The sequence below is a fragment of the Oryzias melastigma genome, linkage group LG16, assembly GCF_002922805.2.
Source record: "Oryzias melastigma strain HK-1 linkage group LG16, ASM292280v2, whole genome shotgun sequence".
In the NCBI taxonomy this organism is placed as follows: Eukaryota; Metazoa; Chordata; class Actinopteri; order Beloniformes; family Adrianichthyidae; genus Oryzias; species Oryzias melastigma.
In genome coordinates, this window is record NC_050527.1 from 21518527 (window position 1) to 21525956 (window position 7430).

General features: G+C 36.1%; 1 protein-coding gene across 1 annotated transcript in view; it reads left to right on the plus strand.

Moving 5' to 3' along the window:
* Positions 1-7430, plus strand: part of LOC112143846 (furin-like protease kpc-1) — a 216519-nt gene that overhangs the window by 106587 nt on the left and 102502 nt on the right. The gene's annotated exons all lie outside the window — the stretch shown is intronic.

The following is a 7430-nucleotide window of genomic DNA, read 5'->3' on the forward strand; positions in this document are numbered from 1 at the left end:
CCTCTGGCATTGCCCTTGAAGTCCTGTGGTTGTGAAAGTAGTGATGGTAGTGGGTAAGCATGCAACTAATCAGGCTAATCCACTCACCACCAGGCAGTGCAGGCAGGGAGGCTCACCAAACAGTTTCTGTCTGAGCTCATCAGGGACCTGGAGGCGCAGTGGGGGCCAGTAAAGAGAGTGGAGGAGATGAAGGAAGGATTTGGTCAAAAACTGTTGGAAGAAACTGGATCCACTCCTTATGAGAAGAGCAGAGAAACAAATACATGTGAAATGTTGAGAGTTTGTTTCAATACAACTTTTTAGCAAAAGAAAAAAAAGGTGTCAATTGTCATTTATTTAAATGAAACTAACAGAGATATTCTTCAGAAATAACTGAGCCCAGACTGACCTGAAATGTAGATTATTTGCTTATCATGTGATTCATAATGCGATTAATTAATCGTGACTGTATTTAATTAATCTATTTTAATTGCAAATATTTTTACCCCAATAATTGCTATATCGGAACCTAATTTTGAGGTATTTTCATTTAAATGTGTGACATTGTGGTGCAGTAAAAGATCAAAATACAACTACAATTTGGCCTAATGAGGTTATTTTTAGTATTGCAGACTTCCAGCCTTTACTTTCATACCCCCAAGCTTTTTTTTTTTTTATCCAATTTCAAACAATTAAGAAAAACAAACCAAAGCAAAAAACAAAAAAAAACAAAGAAAAAACATCCAGTCCAGAACGCTCGAATTTACCACATCAAAGAACAGTAAGATAACTTGTGATCCAAATCTAAAAACAAAAAAACCGTTGGTTCCAACTGTGTGTTCGTTGATGAGGAAGAAAGTGACCGAAAAAAAAAAGGTTAAAATTTAGACCTTTAAATAAATGTACCCATGTGTTCCCATTAAATCACGGGTCCCCAACCTCCGGGCCGCGAACCAGAACCGGTCCAGTACTGTGACGTGTAGCGTTCTGGTACCCAAACTACTCTAACCCTTACCAAAAACTGGACCAGATGCGGTACAGGAACCGAACCGGTACCAGAAGCAGTACCAGCCGCGAACTGGATGCGGTACTGTATGCAAACCAGTACCTGGTTAAGGTCAGGGTATCGGTACTGGGTCAGGGTATCGGTACGGCATCTGGTACTGCATCCAGCACTGCGTCCCGAGGGCTGCGGACCCTTGATTCTTACGAACAGCCAGCATGTCAAAATACGATGAGTTGGAGACACCCAAAAGGCCAAAAAGTGACCTTAACCAAACGTCAACATGTGATGCCATGGGGGTGAGAATGTGGTGGCCAGCAAGGAAATGTACGTCTGTTTTTCAGTGGAAAAGTACTGATTAGGTCCTTGAGACTTTCTCTAACTGGCTTCAACTGGTCTGGAGCTTCATGAGGGCTAATGTACCAATGCATAGATCAACTCGTTAATAACAAGGTTTAAAGTGTAACATAAAAGTATAAAAAAACTTATATGTAGCTTAGTATACAAACAGCCTTAGTTCAGAATTAAAACCCTTCACAACCTGCAACCTTTTAAAAAGAAGGAATTGGTACCGGGACTGGATAAAACCCAAACAGTGCCTATCTCTGAATATGTATCACTTTTAAGACAAATATTTAAAATGTATAACAACAGGCTTACCTGACACAAAACTGTCTCTACAAAGTCTACTGGCAGAAATCAGTAAAATGAGACGCTTGAACTTATATTTTTTCTAAAGTATAACAATGCATGTGTACTGTCATGATATTTGGTGTCCATTTATCTACACCAAAGTTGCAGATTTTATCTGTCGGATGTATCAAAACAATGTGTGCTTGACTCCCAAAATGGCGAACAGTGTGTGTGACGTCACTGCAATGGGTCTATAGGGTACTCATAGACATATATTAATTCACTAGACACAGCAAATACAAAATGCCTTACCTCCGGCCTTCAGGCCAAACCCAGTCATCGTGGCTTCCTGATACGCTGCCGCCATCTTGTAACCCGTAAGAGTGATTGGTCCGAGTCGTTCTGAGTCAGGTTTTTAGAGGAACTAGTCACCGATCATGAAGAGAATCTGGGAGAATCTGTCAATCAGACATTCGAGGTAGAGCCAGTGGGTACCACATACTTTTTTTGAGGCATCTGATTGGTTCGTTTATGACTTGAATAACTTGCGATAAAGAAAAAAATATTTTTAGAAAAAAATAAGGATTAGAAAGAAGATGTTAGGAAGAATGTCCAAAAATGGTTATTCTGACAAATAAAATGACAGAGTTATAATTGTGTATTTCTCAATGGAAGTCTATGGGATTTTGACCTTCTTGGAACCTCCTATTAGGAACATGAAGGGGTTGGTACGTCCAGTGAATATACAGTCAATGAGGGCACTATAGATTCTTTGGTTAGCACGCCTCATTTAAAGTAGAAGGGCTATAATCATAATTTTTTTTGTTCTCCATTCTCATTTAATTTAAGCTATAGTGCACTTTACATCTTCATTTAAGACTAGCACTGGATATCCACAATCAGCCTTTGTAAGTCACCTGCAAACCCTATAATTAAACTTTATTGCATTGTACTTTTGCCATTGTTTTCAGGTGATTCTAAGCTTTAGAAAAAGGGAAAAGGAATTAATGAAAGTGTCAACTAAATTTTTTACCCCTTCAGTCTTGAGCTGTCATGGAGATACAGGAACTCCAATAAAGTCCAAACATTTCATCACATCCCTCTTTTCAGAGGTTTGTCTCCAACATTTTCCCACCCTCACTTTCTTTCTATTTTCTCCCTTCTCATCTTCTTAACACACCTGGACACGGCAGAGCAGCGTGGATAGCTAATAACTCTGTAATTTCCTCTCTTCACGGTGTGTGGAAGGTGTCGCGGATAACTTGATTTATCAGACGACTATTAGAATGTGAATCAAGAGTATTAAAGCAATGGACATTAACTTGCACATTGTTTAAACAACGCCACAGGACTAATGGATTTCAAAATGAATTTGTCAACACGGTTCTCAATGAATATAATTAGTGGAATGAGAGTAAAGCAGTGGAAGAAACCGCAGGAGAAGAGAGCAGCAGCTAATGGGCAGAAATGAGAGCGGAGACCCTGAAGGAGGCCAAGACAGTCATACCTGAGTGTTACAGACTCATTCTAAAGTGATTATTGCATGTAGAATTAAAAGAATTAATCTATTAGCCTGTTTAAATAATGTATTATTGCTGGTAATCCTGAATTTCTTCATTTATCACTAGTTAAACCAAAAAGGTTCTTAAACTATATCAAACATGTTAAATACACACTTTCAATTAGAATTACATCCGTTTATTTGTTTATTTGACTTTTATGGTAATAAAGAGATACTTTGTTTGTTTAAAAAAATAAACAAACAGTAATATAGCTCCTGACAAAGTAAATTGTTTTTTTGGTAATTTTTAACATCCATAGCTCTTAAGCTCTTTCAGCAAATAAAATATTCCGCTCTTTTTACGCTAGCTTTTTCAACTGTTTTGGTAGTTACTAAGGATTTCTATGCTACTTTGGGGTTTAGCTAATATTTTAGCCACAGGCTAATTGTATTGGCTAAATTAGGATTTTTTTTTAGTTTTTTTAGGCTAAACTGGAGTTTAGATAATACTTTAGCCTTATGCTAACTGTTGCCTAAATTAGACATTTTACCAGTTTATTTTGGCTACTTTGGCATTTAGCTTATATTTCAGCTATATGCTAATTGTCTTGGAAAATTTTGGATTTTTCTAATATTTTAGGCTGTTTTGGAGTTTTGATAATATTTCAGCAGTATTCTAGCTGTTTTAGCTAATTTAGGATTTTTTCATTTTTTTAGGCTAATTTGGAGTTTAGCTAATACTTTAGCCTTATGCTAACTGTTGACTAAGTTACACATTTAAATAGTTTCTTTTGGCTAATTTGGTATTTATCTAATATTTTAGCTACATGCTAGCTGTTTTGGCTAATATTGGATTTATCTCATATTTTAGGATGTTTTGGAGTTTTGCTAATATTTCAGCTACAAGGTAGCTGTTTTGGCTAGAATTGTTTTAAGTTTTTATGCTAATCTGGCATTTAGCTTATACTTTATACATGGTAGCTGTTTTGGCTAAATTAGCTTCATCGTTTTTGTTTATCACTTCAGCATCTACAGGTATGAGCACTAGCATTTCTGCTGCCACATTCAGCTTACAGCATTCACACTAGCATTATTGCAGATAATGCTATGTATCTATTTTTTTATGTTTTAGTAATATTTTTTAGGAAGATTACAGAAATTAATTATTTAAAATGTGGCTATGTGTGGCTTTCTGGGAAACCGTAAATGTTTATGTGTAGGCTGTGATTGCTACATTTTTCTGTTTGCCTACAAACCGACCCCGGCCCCACATCAGAGAAGAAAACAGTTATGTGGCCCTCACAAGAAAAAGTCTGGGTCCCATTGTTCTAGATGACAGAAACCAGAAGACTGCAGCTGGAACTTTCTTTTTCTCTGTGGTAATGATAGCAATAAAGTAGTATCTGAGGACTGAAGCCCCCACGCCATCCAAAAAATTATATGAAAGCTAGAGATCTCAGTGATGAGATCGCGGGAGAACAGGCCACGGTGCCAGCGGGGCAGCTGAGTGACGTGGGGGGGAGTGAACGGGTGACACCTGAATACTAATGTCCCACTTTTTTAAATCCACAATCTTCTCCATCCTCAGACGCAGTTCTGTGTTCCTCTGTTTCTTTAGGTTTTATTTTTTCCCCTCTCCTCTCCCACTGTTATAAATATCACATCTCCCTTTTTTATCTATCTTGGTAGCTTGTCTTCTCATTTTTGCGTCATGTTTTTTTTTTACTTACCTTTTTAAATGGCACTATCCACAAGCTCATATCTGACTGATTAATCAAACAGTTTTTATAGCATCTGTTTAGGGTATATGCACTCAACAAAAGTCCCTACAAACGGATGAATGTGACAAATCACAGCACAGCATTCCGTTTGTTTGGAGGTGATGTTGATGCTCAGGTAGGGATAGAGAGTATAGTTCTTGACACTAAACTTTAGTGAGGCACCGCTGCAGGAGGTAAACTTTAAGCAGAATAAATGTGTTTCAGAAGCACATCGGGTCGAAGATAAAAAGAAGCTTTTTAAGTTTAACAATTTACCAAAAAAGACTGTTAGTAGGTCTGATTTTCAAAGTTACAAAAAAAAGGGATGATCAACACTGATCTTCTTCATCTTTATGAAGAAGTTTTTTAAAAGTTATTTTGATGCAACAAAAGTGTTCTTGAATGGAAAATTAAAGCAGATTGTTAGAAACAGGGTTCCTTCACCCGAAGTGTATTACTAAATCAAGGGTGTCAAACTGCAGGCCTCGAGGGCCGGCGTCCTGCTGGTTTCCTGTGTTTGGCCAATAAGGAGCTTCAAAGGCCGGTTGGTCTGAAAACATGTAGGACATCGGCCGTTGAAGGCTGGATCCACACACCTCTGGACTAAATCAAAGAGCATGGTATTAAGATCTAGCTCAGTTTGTTTAGTTTATTGTGTATATTTTATGACTGACTTTATGTTTTTGTACAATTACTGATATGAAACACATTGAGACAGTTGTTTTGTTATATTAGGCTATATAAATAAAATTGAATTGAAAAAACTTGAATTCATTTTTTAAGTGTGTATTTCAATTATTGTTAATCCCTTTTTAAGTGTGTTAGCAAACGATCTTAAATTCTTCTCCAAAATGTTGCAGTGAAGCTTTTATCTGGAGCTAACAGGACTTGCATCATCCTGTCTCTCTGCCTCCTTCATTCATTTCATTTCATTTTCATTTTATTTATTGATAAAGCACCTTCCACCACCAGCCAAGGAGGCCCGCAGTGATGTACACAAGGAAAACAAACACCAAATATTAATATTATAAAACAATTTAAGAACAGATATTAAAACAACATAAAATAAAATAAAAAACGGCTAGGCTAATTATAAAACGCTCTTGTTTAAAACTCTCCAAAAGGATAAGCTCTCTAATAGCTGCCAGAGATTAGTAGCCAACACCTTAAAGGCACGGTCCCTCCAGAACTCCAGAACTTTCTTTTGGTTCTGGGGACCAGTAACACACACTGGTCCGCAAAGTGTAAGAACTTGGGGGGGTATTTTAAAAGAGGACTGGAGATTTAAGAAGGTGCCGTACCTGCCAAGGACTTTAAAGTAAAAACAAGAATTTTGATAAGAATGTAAAGTTTAAAGAAGCCAACATCAAGGTTATGTAGTCAAACTTGTTTGCCCCACAAATCAAACTTCAGATCAGCTTTAACATTACATTTCTAATGTTTGAGGCCCTGCACAGACAAATCCCAGTGAGTTTACTCATTAGATTTATGGTTAAAATCTTTAAAATCTAAAAATATGGATGTGTTGCAGGCGGCTGCCTCCTGTGTGTGGGACACACTGTATAAGCCTTTGGTCAAACCTTTAAAAGTCAGTTCTAAACCTATTAATTCAGAAGGTTTTAGTTGATTGTTTTGTTATCTTGAGTTTTAAAGTAGTGTCATCTATCTGTTTGTGTTAATTAAAACCTGATGCAAGTATTTTATTATACTGTATGTTGGAACTACAGTACATTTTCATTCAACTAATATGTGAACAGTACTATAGAAATAATGCTTACTTGCTAATTTCAATGCAATTTGTTTTCATTCTGCCGCTTTTTTCTTATTATTTTAAACAAAAAGAAAAATCTAAGAAAGATTTTTCTTGTTTGTGCAGTTTGCATTTAATATACAACATGAAATATTGTTTTCATAAATCAACATCATCAAAAGAATTGATTTGCTAGATTATAATACAGCTCAAATAATATTTAAAGCATAAAACATACATTACTCATACATATATACAAAAGTTATTCATTAAAAGATAAGGAAACATAGATATTGTGCATTATTGATTAATATGTACATACACAAATAAACAGTGATATATCTGTAAATTTCTATGAATATACAGTAAATCTGAATAGTGTGGAGGTGCATTTGTGGGGGAAAAGGATCTGAATGGAACCAAACGAGATTTTATACATGACAAATCAGTGTGTATGTTTCTATGTGTCTATTTATCTATATCTGGGTGTCTGGATATGTAGTTATTAGAGAAAGAACAGGACCATAATAAATAGAGGGTAGACTGGGTGCGGTAATGTGTTTGGGGTGGTATTGTTAGGGTATTGGGGGTGAGAATTTATAAGGTATTTACTCCTTAATCCCTTTCGGATATTTCTAGTATTTTTTATTTTTATTTTCTTGCCGTATTTTTCCTTTAATGCATATGTCCAATATGCAATATAATCAAATAGATTCCTAAATGATAATAAAAAGGGTTTTTGTGGGTTTTTTGTCACTTTGTTATACCAGTATCAGAAGTAAAACATTTCAGTGCAAAATCTGA